This window comes from Haematobia irritans, chromosome 3 (genome assembly GCF_050003625.1).
Source record: "Haematobia irritans isolate KBUSLIRL chromosome 3, ASM5000362v1, whole genome shotgun sequence".
Classification (NCBI taxonomy): domain Eukaryota; kingdom Metazoa; phylum Arthropoda; class Insecta; order Diptera; family Muscidae; genus Haematobia; species Haematobia irritans.
Genome location: NC_134399.1, coordinates 24,322,433 through 24,338,579, shown reverse-complemented (window position 1 = coordinate 24,338,579; position 16,147 = coordinate 24,322,433). Strand labels below are relative to the sequence as shown.

The following is a 16,147-nucleotide window of genomic DNA, read 5'->3' as shown; positions in this document are numbered from 1 at the left end:
CCAAGACAAATTTTTAAATATATAACATATATTTCTTTTAAAATTTTGGTGTGTAGTTTAAAATTTGTGGGAAGAAACTGTTGTTTCCTCAATGGTCACAGGCCATGGATGAAAGCATAACATTGAATCAAATTGAAATATGGTGGCAAATATTTTATTTTTATAACCCTTGATGAATATGTTGGAGCTATTTTAATTTGGTTGGCGATTCAAGTAGTTGGAGAGAGGTATGTATGTAACAATCCGTTATTTGAGAATTTGAGTGTAGCTATGTATAAACACGTGTGCATAGGAGATTGCCAGTGCTAAGAGAATGGAGTTACATATAAACTTGATGGCTCTTTTAACAGTGCAACGATAACAGAAACAAAAAGCGAGGGTCTGTTTCTCGCATGTAAGCCGTATTATGTTATGTTAGCCGGGATGGTAAGAGTTTGTATGTATGTTCGCAAGTAAAATGATTGATGTTAAAGTGTTACTGATACAGTGTATAGATGAATGTTAATTGCTGACATTGAATATGGACATTCTTTGTTCAGGCAGTGCAATAAAAAATTTGATGCACAGAGAATTTACAAAAAATGTATTCCAATTGCTATTTAACAGGAAAAGAAAATATTCTCCTCAGTATTACACGCCAATATATAATTTTCCGTATTAGTTTTCAGTTGATTTTTTTTGTCGCGGGGTAAGCTCAAGTAGCCAAGAGCTTTACCAAAGAGATATTCTTTAAAAATTTTATGTACAAGATGATGTGCATACATATAATTAGTGATATATGTATAAATTGGTGAGTTGGTAACGCAATTTTTGTTTTTTCAGTCTAAACAAATAAGCAGAATATGTACATAGATCGATACGACGAAAAAAAAATATTTTACCCGTTAGGCAAAGAGATCAGATTAGAATTGCTTCTCTTTCACGTTTGTTCCTTTTGTGGTAAAATAGACCAACAAAAGGTTATTTTTGGACTTTGATCTTTTCAGATTCTTTTGCGGTCACCTTCAAAGTGGTGAAGAATGTATCCAAAAATTATGCTTTCTCAGAGAAAGTTTTAAGTTAGCTTTCGTAGAAAGCTCTTTTCAAGTTGAGATGTAATACAGACGGATTTAAAGCGTTAAATTTTTTCGAGAAAATCATTGATTTTCCCAATCCAGTCTTAACAAAAAAATATTTTTCACTCGAACAGATATTTTTCTTTCTCAACAGGAGAATATTCAATTTCACTTCCTTACGATTTCTTCACACAATCCTAATCCGTTCACATACATAAAAAATCTCACCTACCTTCGATTCATATTTCTCTTGCAAGCGGTTGCGATTTAATTATTTCAAGCGGTGGACGTAATCCAGTTAATTGCAATCTTTAACCCAGTTCCTTAATCCGGTTCGAAGGACCATGTACAATTTCCTGGCTTGGTCTTCTGAAAGTGGACTGTATTCGGTTTTATCGAAGCTCGGAAAATGTAAGGAGTGCCAAGTAAAAGAAAAGCAAAAGAAATAGAACAAAGACAGGTTTCAGATTCAGAATATGTGTAACAGTTTTTATTTAAGGATCGCTGCTGCTTACCAGGTTGAAGTGATAAATTGAAGTGAGTAATGAAAAAAGTGGTAAACTATGAACAACTATTACAATCAAAAAAAGAGTACAAGTCAGTGAAAATGAGACAACTAGTCTTAGATATAAAAAGCTTTTCTTGCTTGACGATTTAAAGTAGAGTTACCACTAATAGAATATAAAACTAGAGCAATTATTTTCAATGAAAGTTAAGATGATAAATTCAATAATTCAATTCATTTGAAAGTAATTCATGTTCTTAAAGATACATTTTAGGATGTAATTAGAAAATAGACGAAGACTGTTAAACTGGGTTTAACATATATATATATATATATATATATATATATATATATATATATATATATATATATATATATATATATATATATATATATATATATATATATATATATATATATATATATATATATATATATATATATATATATATATATATATATATAGCCCCCATAAAAACGGATCCTAAATTTGAACTCCGGAGCCTCCTGGAGGAGCAAATTTCATCCGATCAGGTTGAAATTTGGTACCTGGTGTAAGTCTCTAACAACCATGTAATAATTGCTTCCTATCAGTCCATAATTATATATAGCCCCCATATAAACCGATCCCTAGATTTGACCACTGGAGCCTCTGGGAGGAGCAAATTTCATCGATTTCTGTTGAAATTTTTAATGTTGTGTTAGTTGTTGTGCCACAGCGACCATGTAGCATATTTGTCGCAAAAATATTCTTTTCTCGTCAAACATAAAATGCTTTCCGAAATCAGACACATAATATATATATATATATATATATATATATATATATATATATATATATATATATATATATATATATATATATATATATATATATATATATATATATATATATATATATATATATATATATATATATATATATATATATATATATATATATATATATATATGTAGCATATTTGTCGCAAAAATATTCTTTTCTCGTCAAACATAAAATGCTTTCCGAAATCAGACACATAATTTCCGAGAAAAGAACATAGTTTCGATAAACATACTACATGTTTTCCGTGAAAAAGTGACATTTTGCTCTTGGAACATGGTTGGGGTTATCATATTCCTTCGCTGCGTGTAGTAGAACTTTCTAAGCAATCCATGGTGGAGGGTACATAAGATTCGGCCTGGCCGAACTTACGGCCGTATATACTTATTTTTTTTTGTAAATAGGGGTGGTTTAGCGTATAATATAGTGGGCTCCGCCCGAGATTCTTCTTTACTTACTTGTTTTTCGTTATATATATTTCTGCTGATCCAAGGGATGATGTCAATGAAATAAGAAGCAAAACGCACATATTGCCAATTTATATATTTATTATATTATATTTTATGTGGTGGGATTATAATAATAAATCGTTTTTTTTTTTGTGTTTAAAGGTGACATACTTTCGCACAGCATTTCAAAGAGTTATATTTGTTTTTCAAACTTTTTAGAGGTCGATTGATGAGGGCATCTTCATTAAATTTCTTTTCAATGTCATTCCAAGCTTGTTTCTTGCGTTTGACGCTTTCTTCGTCTCTTCGGAGACATTCCAAGATGGATTTTTTACATTCCGTCAGAATTTTCAATTTTTTTATTTCGTAGCGAAAGAATTTAGGACCTCTAAAGCGGATTCGTTTACCTGTAAGAGAAAAAGATAATCTATGTACTTTTGGTATAAAATATCAGTAGGTATTTGAATGTACGTCGTATTTGTTACAAAGTTTATTTCGATATTAAAAAATTTCATGTTTTTTTATTTTATAATAAAGTGGAAGGTATTGTATTAATAATAATGAGAAGCACTAGCACTACGCCTCCGCGACCATAAAGTTTTCATGAAATTTTCGGTTTTTTTCAGGATTTGCATGGAATTTTCGATTTTTTCGGCGATGATCACAAATTAAGCTCTTTTTTGCTATACAACGCTTTATCACAATGGACTGAATAGTCTAAGCGAGCCTGAATCTTAATCGGCTTGCCACTTTAACCTAACGCTTAGTTTACATTATATTCATTTTTTTTATGATTTATATGGAATTATCGATTTTTTTTGGGGTAATTACGAATTAAGCTTCTTTTTGCTCTACAATTCTTAGTTTAAGAGAAATGAGCAAAATAAGTTTTTCATATAAGAATTTCGATTTTTTTTTTCAGAATTTGGATGGAATTTTCGCTTTTGTTGGGGGTGATCACAAATTAATCTCCTTTTCGCTCTAGGACGCCTAGTTGAGGAGATATGAGCAAAAGGAGATTTTCATATAAGAATTTCGATTTTTTTAAGATTTGAATGGAATTTTCGCTTTTGTTTTTGGTTTATCACAAATTAATCTCGCGAATTCCATCCAAATCCTGAAAAAATCGAAATTTTCTATGAACAAATTGTTCGATCATATCTCCTAAACTAAACTCGTACAGCGAAAAGTACGAGTTTAGTTTAGGAGATATTTTCGCTCTAGGACGCCTAGTTTAGGAGATATGAGCAAAATAAGTGTTTTATATACAAATTTCGCGTTTTTCAGGATTTGGGTGGAATTTTCGTGTTTTTGTTAGTGATCACAAATTAATCTCCTTTTTGCTATACAACGTTTAGTTTAGAACATATTAGCGACAAGGAATATTACATTGGGCTGTTGGAAGGTTGTTTTTTTTTTTTTTTTTAATTTTAAAAAGAAATTTGTTACGTACTCTATACATTGCACTAGGGCGGCGTTTGACAGCTCAGTCCAAAATACCAGTTGGTTCCAACCCTCATCAGGGTTCATTGATTACGGCCGCAATAAGGTCCGAGCTCCAAGGATTCCTTATCACGAAAAAAGGGACCTTGTTGCTCGTCCAATGTGGCGATCGCCTCAGAAGCTATTTTGACGGGTGAACGTCGTGGACATAACGCCTATTGGAGGATGCAGGACCAAGCGCCCGCAACAAAATAAAGCAAAATAATTTTTTTTCAATAAAAATATGTTAATATGAGTTGAGTTTAGACATGGACTTTTTCTATATGTACACTCAAAAAAAAGTTAACTCTCTATTTCACTAAAGCCAATTTAACTTTATTTTAGTTCATGGAATTATTATGTTTGAAGAAAGTTTCCTCTACTCTAATAATTTTGTGTGTACGTTAGTTAAATTAACTAAAACCGAGGAAAAAAATGTACACAAATGAAAGATAAAGATTAACTAAATTCGTGTCTTCCACAAAATAGTTCAATATTTCTTTAAATTTGTAAATTTAACTACAAATGCGTTCATCATGAACTTCGTATGTCACTAAAGACATTCTTGCAATTTTGAATACCAATTTTTTTTTTCAAACTACAAAATTTTCTTTAACAAGTGAAAAAAACCTAATTATGTCTAATAAATTTTCTTGAATTTGTCGAAAAATATTTACTTATTTTTATGACATCGGCGTGATATTCAAAATTTTCTAAAATTAACCGAAATTTTTCTTCCTGGTGGGTTCACTGTTTTTTTTTCAGTGTAGGAACTTTTCGTCTTTGCCTAAAACTTACTTAAAAGCAAAGGGAAACTACTTTTCTTCGGAACGAAATTTTAAACAAACGAAAATTATTGTAATTTATTTCCCCTAGAAGCAAGAAAAATCTAATTTATGGCAAACGATTATCTCTATCCCTTTTTAATGAAAGAAACATTTTTAGTTATTGTAGACATTTTTATATCCTCCACCATAGGATGGGGGGTATATTAACTTTGTCATTCCGTTTGTAACACATCGAAATATTGCTCTAAGACCCCATAAAGTATATATATTCTGAGTCGTGGTGAAATTCTGAGTCGATCTAAGCATGTCCGTCCGTTCGTCCGTCTGTTGAAATCACGCTAACTTCCGAACGAAACAAGCTATCGACTTGAACTTGGCACAAGTAGTTGTTATTATATGTAGGTCGGATGGTATTGAAAATGGGCCATATCGGACCACTTTTACGTATAGCCACCATATAAACGGACCCCCACATTTGGCTGGCGGAGCCAATAATTGTGGCATATTTCATCCGATCTGGCTCAAATTTGGTACATGGTGTATGTATATGGTCTTTAACAACCATGCAAAAATTGGTCCATAACGGTCCATAATTATATATAGCCCCCATATAAACCGATCCCCAGATTTGACCACCGGAGCCTCTTGCAGGAGCAAAATTTATCCGATCCGGTTGAAATTTGGTACGTGATGTTAGTATGTGGCCACTAACAACCAAGCAAGAATTGGTCCATATCGGTCCTTAGTTATATATAGCCCCCATATAAACCGATCCCCAGATTTGTCCTCCTGAGCCTCTTGGAGGAGCAAAATTCATCCGATCCGGTTGAAATTTGGAACGTGGTGTTAGTATGTGGTCTCTAACAACCATGCAAAAATTGGTCCATAACGGTCCATAATTATATATAGCCCCCATATAAACCGATCCCCATATTTGTCCCCCGGAGCCTCTTGGAGGAGCAAAATTCATCCGATCCGGTTGAAATTTGGAACGTGGTGTTAGTATGTGGTCTCTAACGAACACGCAAGAATTGGTCCATATCGGTCCATAATTATATATAGCCCCCATATAAATCAATTCCCAGATTTGACCTCCGGAACCTCTGGGAGGAGCAAAATTCATCCGATTCGGTTGAAATTTGGTACGTGGTGTTATATGGTCTCTAACAACCATGCAAAAATTGGTCCATATCGGTCCATAATTATATATAGCCCCCATATATACCGTTCCCCATATGTAATCTCCGGAGCATCTTGGAGAAGCAAAATTCATCCGATTCGGTTGAAATTTGCAACGTGGTGGTAGTATATGGCCGCTAATAACCATGCCAAAATTGGTCCATATAGGTCTACAGTTATATATAGCCGATCCACAATCACACAAATATTGGTCCATATCGGGTCGTAATCATGGTTGCCACTCGAGCCAAAAATAATCTACCAAAATTTTATTTCTATAGAAACTGTTGCCAAATTTTATTTTTATAGAAAATTTTGTCAAAATTGTATTCCTATAGAAAATTTTGTCAAATTTAATTCTATAGAAAATTTTTACAAAATTATATTCCTATAGAAAATTTTGACAAAATTATATTTCTATAGAAAATGTTATCAAAATTTTAATTCTATAGAGAATGTTGTCAAAATTTTAGTTCTATAGAGAATGTTGTCAAAATTTTAATGCTATTGAAAATTTTGTCAAAATTTTAATTCTATTGAAAATTTTGTCAAAATTTTATTTCTATAGAAAATTTTGACAAAATTTTATTTCTATAAAAAAAAATTGTTAAAATTTTATTTCTATAGAAAATTTTCTTCAAATTTTACTTTTATAGCAATTGTTGTCAAAATTTTATTTCTATAGAAAATTATTTCCAAATTTTATTTCTATAGAAATTTTTTTCCAAATTTTACTTTTATAGAAAATGTTGTCAAAATTTTATTTTGTCAAAATTTTATTTCTATAGAAACTTTAAACTTAATTATATAAGTGTTTAATCGGCCTTTTTTAGTTTAATATATACCACGTATGGACTATGTGGTATATATTACGGTGTTAGGAAGTTTTAAGATACCTTGCCATTGGCAAGTGATACCACAACCCAAGTAGTTCGATTGTGGATGACAGTCTTCAGAAGAAGTTTCTACGCAATCCATGGTGGAGAGTACATAAGCTTCGGCCTGGCCGAACTTACGACCGTATATACTTGTTTTTGTCTAAAGTTTTGTTTCTGATATGAATGTCCATTTACTAGAGACGTACAGTGGAACAATTTTTTCGTAGTTTCGTATTTTTCTTTTATTATAAAAGAAATTTGTAAAAATGCATTTTAGTGCTCACCAATATGGAAAATATTTATTGCTTATTTAAATTAAATTCTCTTCTTTAAAATAACATCGAGAAATAAATCGAAACTATGTGGGGACAAAAAAAATTGGTATGGTTTTCGAATAACCCCCTAAGTGAACATCGATAGTGAAAGGGTTAATACTTATATTAATTTTTCCTAATTATTCAGGATTATTATACGAAATCTACAAATTTTTGAAAGTGCGTGTTAAATATCATCTTATAAGCCATTTTTACAAAAGTTTATCTTTGTCAATTAATATTTAATAACTCGTATATTAGTTAAGCTACCCGTTGTCCCAACGAAGCACTTTTTTGGGATTCATCTACATTTGAAACAAAATAATACATTAAATCAATTTAAAATTCGAGACTTTAGTTAATAATTATCTTAATTGTTGCCAATATTTTTGGATTCTATACTGAATCTGAAATTTTTTGAAAATACTTCTCTTAAATATATTTACAAATATTTAAGAGAAGTATTTTTCAAAAATCGGAAAGTAACAAAAAAGAAATATTGGCCATTCATAAGGACAGTGTATATTTGTCAATTAGGATTTGATAAATCATATACAGTCGAACTTCTCTATAATGAATTTCTATGTAGCAAACATGAATTTGCCTATTACGCAGCATATGTGCGGGTATGACTTCAAGATTGAATCATTTTAATGCTCCCATAATGATTTCAAATAATTTTTCGTTAATATTTACATCATTGATACCAAAGTAGAAAGCGCGGTACCCAACAGAAATTGTTGCTCTATATGTACTTTGGTGCTTGAATCCAACAAACAAGCAGAACTTTAATTCATTTATGTATATACCAGGGATAGAAAATGCAGTACTATAGTACTATTTTCACCCTGGTCAGTACCGTAGTTCCCTCGCGAATGATTTTGTACCTTTTGTGTAGACATTTTTGAGCCGATATCAGATTTATGGTATAATAGTTTTGACAAAATATTTAAATATTTTGAGAAAGTCTTTAACAAACTTATTTGCTAATAGTCTCTTACAAATTTGGCAAAACAGCCAAGTTCATGCGGGAAGAAAATCTGGATTTTGTAAACGCCATAGAACAATATTGAATTTGAAGAATGTTTTAGTAGAAAAAAAGTATGTGATTCTATTTTACGCTTCCGCACGAAAACTTTCTATATAAGAAGTTATCGATCGCGTACTAAAATAATGCCAACCATGACAGTCACGGTCGAAACTTGAGACAAAAATTATCAACACTTGGAGAAAATCTTATCAAATACTACCAAAAAATATTATTTTCCAAAAATATATTTCTTCAGAAGGTTTTATCAAAATTTTATTTCTACAGCAAATTTTGTCAAAATCGAAAATTTTGTCAAGATTTTATTTCTATAGAAAATTTTGTCAAAATTTAGTTCTATGCAAAGTTTTGTCAAAATTTTATTTCTATAGAAAATTTTATAAAAATTTTATTTTTATAGAAATTTTTTTGTCAAAATTTTATTTTTATTGAAAATTTTGTCAAAAAAATTTTAATAGAAAATTTTGTCAAAATTTTATTTTTATTGAAAAATTTTGTAAACTTTTTATATCTATAGAATTTTTGTCAACATTTTATATCTATAGAATTTTTGTCAAAATTGTATATCTATAGATTTTTTTTCAAAATTTTATTTCGGTAGAAAATTTTGTCAAAATTTTATTTCTATAGAAAATTTTGTCAAAATTTTATTTCTATAGAAACTTTGTCAAAATTTTATTTGTATAGAATCTTTTGTCAAAATTTTATTTCTATAAAAATTTTTGTAAAAATTTTATATCTACAGAAACTTGGTCAAAATTTTATTTCTATAGAATCTTTTGTCAAAATTTTATTTCTATAAAAAATGTTGTCAAAATTTTATATCTATAGAAAATTTTGTCAACATTTTATTTCTGTAGAAAATTTTGTCAAAATTTTATTTCTATAAAAAAAAATTCTCAAAATTTTATTTCTATAGAAATAAAACTTCTACCAATATACCAAACATTAGAATTCTACCAACTGTAGCGACCGTGATTACAATGCTGCTAGTCTTTGTAGGCGGATATAAAACTAAAACAAAAAATTTTTAAAATTGGGGTCAACTCAACAAATTTTTAATTTCTTTAAAATTCATTATACGGGAGCTCTGTCAATAATCTTTCAATGGAATTTTTGTTGATTTTGGTGAAAAGTACATTTTCGCTCAATAAAATACCTTTCTTGTACTTTCTTAAATATTGTATTTTTGATCCCTGGTATGTACCATAAAATTCAATATGTATTTCGGGAAACCCCCCGAACTATGCAAGCGACAACTGGTAGTACTATCATCTCTCACATTTCTTGCAGTCACTATTAGTTTTTCTTTGTTTTCCTGGATGTAAATATCCTGTCCCTTGGAATTCGTTATAGAGAATTTCGACTATACATATAATTTAATTTCCTTGATGACTCATTGTACACGAAATTCTATAAATAGATCTAAGGGGCTTACCCCCTTTTTCCGATTTTGTGAACCACGGTTTTCTGCAAAGATTTCACAAGAAAAAATATAGTTCAGAAAAACTTAAACAGTTCACTAAATTTGTATAGAATTTCATAATATCCCAGCAAAACAAATTGCAATTTTTTCTAAACGCACAAAGTTTTTCTAAAACCAAAATATTGCTCCCAAAGATGTTGTTATTTTTTAATTAAATTGCGTATTACTCTCTTTTTTCACACTTTCAAGAATAAATATGTATATACATTTTTTAAAACAATTAAACACACAGTAAGAATTAATACAGTGGTACAAAAAATCATAAAAAATATAAAAATTTAATTTTTCGCATAATATTACAGACATTTTTAATTCACTACCAAAACCAAAGACAATAAACTCTAGGAAGATAGGAAATTGGCTACTGAAGAGATCAAACCATTTACCGTGTTAGTTTCATACTTGAACCAAACGCGTATACGACATGTATTGACATAGCATTAAAATGCAACTAAAAAGAAACTAAGTGCACGAAATAAATTTACTCAAACGGGAAAATGTAATTTTTTGTTGTTGCCTAAAATTTAACATTGTTTCATCAAGAAAATTAAGTTTTTCATTTAAAAAATAAAAACGAAAAACAAATAAAAAAATTACAAACATGTATGGAACTAACATGGTAAATATAACATTTGGTATGATGTAAGCCAATTTCCTATCTTCCTACAATTTCTTGTCTTTGACCAAAACCACTGAATTTGTACCACACTTTTAGAATTCTTGCATATTTAGTGCAAAGGCTGTTAGAATGGTAGACATCCATCCAATTTTGAACCACTTCACTTATCTTTTGACGACGCTTTTTTCTGGGATGATATTGAATTTCACAATATAAAAATTTATTACTTATGACATTCATCCAATTTTGAACCACTTCTCTTCTCTTTTGACGACACTCTTTTTCTGGGATGATATTGAATTTCACAATATTAAATTTATTACATATTTTACAATAAAACCACTTGAACAAAATCTATCAAAAACAAACACTTTTTACCTTTCATCCATAACACCACAACAAACAAAACTACTATAATTACAATTATGAATAATAACCAGTTAAAAGACATTTTAATTTTTTCTTTTTTTTCGCTTATTGTTAACGACGTTCTTGTTACAGCTCTTTTTTATCAAGTGGGCGCTTTTGTTACTTGACGCTCATAATATAAGAAAACAGAATAGAATTCAACTACTCAATTGGCATTAAATATATTTGCAATGACTCGCAATAGTTATGATGGTGGGCAACTCAAGAGAAAAATTGCTATCAATAATGCAACGAGAACAAATTACACTGACCTTTAAAGAGATAAATTGAGTGAATCCTACACGCAAAGAAAAAAAACGTTTGGAAAACGTGTACCGAAAACGTTTTTCTTTTGTTAGAGTTTTTTGAATTGCTTCGAAAAGTAAATATTTTTATCACCAAAAAAATTCGTTTGTTACAAAATTTTTATTTTTTCAATAAAAAAAGTTATTTTTGAACCAACAACACAGTCCATTTCGTTTATATCAAACACTGTTCTTTTCTAAATTTAGGTCTTTAATAAGACACATTTTACAGTTCATAGTGAAAATTTTATATAGTAGAACGTAATGTTGAACATTTTTTCGGAATCTTCCGACCGTAGTTGAAATATATGTAAAAAAAAAAAAAAAACTTTGGTCGAAGCAGGGATCGAACACACGACCCTTGGCATGCAAGTCGGACGTAGCAACCACTGCTCCAAGGTGCCCAACTAAATGTTTTTTTTTCTGTTAAATAAACTTTGTTTAATCGGCTCGTGGGCGCCGCAAGCTATGCTATATAAATATAACTTATATGGGTAATTGTCTATTGATGACAACAACGGCATCATGGCTCAGTGGATAGTGTGTTGGCTTACAAATTGGATGGTCCGCTGTTCGATTCTCCGTCCAGGCGAAAGGTAAAAAAAAATGTTAAAAATTTATAAAATCGTATAATTTCTTCTACATTGTTTGTGTTACATAAAAAGGTGCTAAGAACTAAAAAACTTCGTGGAAGTGAGAAAAATGTGAGGGAAAATGCAATTGGAATTGTTTTTACATCCTGGAAAAGAATAAACGTTTATCACAAAAAGTATATACTTTTCTTCCAAATACACTTCCTTTCAACGAAAAGCAAATGCGAAACGAACTTTGTTTGTCCAAAATTTCGTTTGGGAGGAAAGAATTATTTTTTTGCGTGTATGCACAATTGAGTGCACGAGACTACCATATCTCTCTTGGTCTATGGTATAGACAAATGAAAAAGCAACAAGTAAAAGTACAAACATTTTCATTCACAAAAGATTCTTCTTCAAATCGTCACAAACACACAGCCAAATGTAAATATTATTTCAGTCTGGAATTTTTAACTTTAATTATTATTTTATTGATTTTGATTTATAATAAAAATATACAATTTGTCTTTAAAAGTGTTAATACAATTGTACTATTTATTATTGAATACGTAATAACATACATATTTGGAAATAAAAGGTGGCCCACTTTTCCTGCCCAATATATTGTTGGCGGTGTACGTTCATCTGATTTTCAAATTGTTTTCAATAGTCGCAAGTACTTCTATCCGGATCACAAATCTTCTAAAATAAGTTTATATAATTCGCATGCAAAATGTATGTACGCATGTATGGACTTTCGGAAAAGAATAATCTGTAATTCATCTGACATTCTTCATATATTCGACTGAACATTTACCAGACATTCGACTGCAAAAAACTACTATTACAAGGTGTAAGTATACACTCAAAAAAACATTGAACTCAGCAAGAAAGAAAATATAGATCAAAATTTAACTAAACTTTATTACAAACGCCTATATGACAAAAAATAGTATGCGTTTCCCCAGTTTTTATTGGGAAATACTCAACTAAAACAAAAGGTAAACTATACACTGAAAAAAATATTTACATGATATTAAAGAATACGCATACTAAATTTTAGGATGCCCTATTTACAAAATTTTGAGGACATTTTTTTTTAATATAATGAAATTATAATTAAATTATTACGGTTTTATTTTTTACGGTTTTATTTTTTTAATAAATAAATAAAGTTTATAATCTTTGCTTCAAAATTTGTATACCCTCCACCATAGGATGGGGGTATATTAACTTTGTCATTCCGTTTGTAACACATCAAAATATTGCTCTAAGACCCCATCAAGTATATATATTCTTGGTCGTAGTGAAACTCGGAGTCGATCTAAGCATGTCCGACCATCTTTCCGTCCATCCTTCCGTCCGTCCGTCTGTTGAAATCACTCTAACTTCCGAACGAAACAAGCTATAGACTTGAAACTTGGCATATTTAGTTGTTTTTGATCTTTTACGTATAGCCCCCATATAAACGGACCCCCAGATTTGGCTTGCGGAGCCTCTAAGAGTAGCATATTTCATCCTATCTGGCTGAAATTTGGTACATGGTGTAAGCATATAGTCTCTAGCAACCATGCAAAAATTGGTGCTATCGGTCCATAATTATATATAGCCCCATATAATTAGATCCTCAGATTTAGTTTGCGGATCCCCTAAGATACGCAAATGTCATCCGATCCGGCTGAAATTTTGTACATGGTCGAAGTATATCGTCTCTAACAACCACGCAAAAATTGGAGGAGCAAAATTCATCCGATTTGGTTGAAATGTGGTACGTGGCGTTAGTATACGGTCTCTAAAAACCATGCAAAAAATGGTCTATTTCGGTCAAGAATTATGTATAGCCCCATATAAACCGTTCCCAAGATTTGATATCCGGTGCCTCTTGGAGGAGCAAAATTCATCCGATCCGGTTGAAATTTGGAACGTGGTGTTAGTATATGGCAGCTAATAACCATGCCAAAATTGGTCCATATCGGTCTATAGTAATATATAGCCGATCGCCAATCACTCAAAAATTGGTCCATATAGGTTCATAATCATGGTTGCCACTCGAGCCAAAAATAATCTACCGTTTCTATAGACAATTGTCAAAATTTGTTTTCTATAGAAAATTTTGTCAAATTATATTTCTATAGAAAATTTTGTCAAAATTTTATTTCTGTAGAAAATTTTGTCAAAATTTTATTTCTGTAGAAAATTGTGTCCAAATTTTATTTCTGTAGAAAATTTTGACAAAATTTTATTTATATAAAAAATGTTGTTAAAATTTTATTCTATTGAAAATTTTCTCCAAATTTTATTTCTATAGAAAATTTTGTCAAAATTTTATTTCTATACAAAATGTTATCAAAATTTTATTTCTATGGAAAATTTTGTCCAAATTTTATTTGTATAGAAAATTTTGTCCAACTTTTATTTCTACAGAAAATTTTTTCAACATTTTATTGCTATAGAAAATTTTGTCTAAATTTTAATTCTATAAAAAATCTGCTCAAAATTTTATTTCTGTAGAAAATTTTGTCTATATTTTATTTCTATAGAAAATTTTTAAAAATTTTATTTCTATAGAAAATTTTGTCAAAATTTTATTTTATAGAAAATTTTGTCCAACTTTTTTTTCTATAGAAAAATTTTGTCAAAATTTTATTTCTATAAAAAATCTGGTCAAAATTTTGTCTAAATTTTATTTCTGTAGAAAATTTTGTCAAAATTTTATTTCTGTAGAAAATTTTGTCCAAATTTTATTTCTGTAGAAAATTTTGACAACATTTTATTTATATAGAAAAAGTTGTTAAAATTTTATTCTATTGAAAATTTTCTCCAAATTTTATGTCTATAGAAAATTTTGTCAAAATTTTATTTGTATGGAAAATTTTGTCCAAATTTCATTTGTATAGAAAATTTTGTCCAACTTTTATTTCTAGAGAAAATTTTTTCAACATTTTATTGCTATAGAAAATTTTGTCAAAATTTTATTTCTATAGAAAATTTTGTCCAAATTTTATTTTATAGAAAATTTTGTCCAACTTTTTTTTCTATAGCAAAATTTTTCAAAAATTTATTTCTATAGAAAATTTTGTCAAAATTTTATTTCTATAAAAAAATCTGGTCAAATTTTGTCTAAATTTTATTTCTGTAGAAAATTTTGTCCAAATTTTATTTCTATAGAAAATTTTGTCCAACTTTTATTTCTATAGAAAATTTTGTCCATATTTTATTTCTATAAAAAATCTGCTCAAAATTTTATTTCTATAGAAAATTTTGTCAAAATTTTATTTCTATAGAAAATTTTGTCAAAATTTTATTTGTATGGAAAATTTTGTCCAAATTTCATTTGTGTAGAAAATTTTGTCCAACTTTTATTTCTACAGAAAATTTTTTCAACATTTTATTGCTATAGAAAATTTTGTCAAAATTTTAATTCTATAAAAAATCTGCTCAAAATTTTATTTCCGTAGAAAATTTTGTCTATATTTTATTTCTATAGAAAATTTTGTCAAAATTTTATTTCTATAGAAAATTTTGTCCAAATATTATTTTATAGAAAATTTTGTCCAACTTTTTTTTCTATAGCGAAATTTTTCAAAAATTCATTTCTATAGAAAATTTTGTCAAAATTTTATTTCTATAAATAAATCTGGTCAAAATTTAGTCTATATTTTATTTCTGTAGAAAATTTTGTCAAAATTTTATTTGTATAGAAAATTTTGTCCAAATTTTATTTCTATAGAAAAATTTTTCTAAAGTTTATTTCTATAGAAAATTTTGTCAAAATTTTATTTCTATAAAAAAAATCTGGTCAAAATTTTATTTCTGTAGAAAATTTTGTCTAAATTTTATTTCTATAGTAAATTTTGTCAAAAAAAAATTTTTTTCTGTAGAAGATTTTGTCCAAATTTTATTTCTATAGAAAATTTTGTCCAAATTTTATTTTTATATAAACTGTTGTCAAAATTTTATTTCTATCGAAAATTTTGTTAACATTTTATTTTTATAGAAAAATGTGTCAACAATTTATTTTTATAGAAAATTTTGTCAATATTTTAGTGCTATAGAAAATTTTGTTAAAATTTTATTTCTATAGGAAATTTCGTCTAAATTTTATTTCTATGGAAAATGTTTTCCAAATTTTATATGTATAGAAAATTTTTAAAAATTTTATTTCTATAGAAAAATTTTGTCTAAATTTTACTTCTATAGTAAATTGTGTCAAAATTTTGTTTCTGTAGAAAATTT

At 28.8% G+C, this 16,147-nt stretch overlaps 1 long non-coding RNA gene across 1 annotated transcript; it reads right to left on the bottom strand.

The window, feature by feature from the left end:
• Positions 1-2,913: 2,913 nt before the first annotated feature.
• On the bottom strand, positions 2,914-11,285 carry LOC142229421 (uncharacterized). The gene is made up of 2 exons (XR_012720401.1): positions 11,005-11,285; positions 2,914-3,239 (listed from the first exon to the last, which is right to left on the bottom strand). It is a non-coding gene; the product is annotated as an uncharacterized LOC142229421 (long non-coding RNA).
• Positions 11,286-16,147: the final 4,862 nt, after the last annotated feature.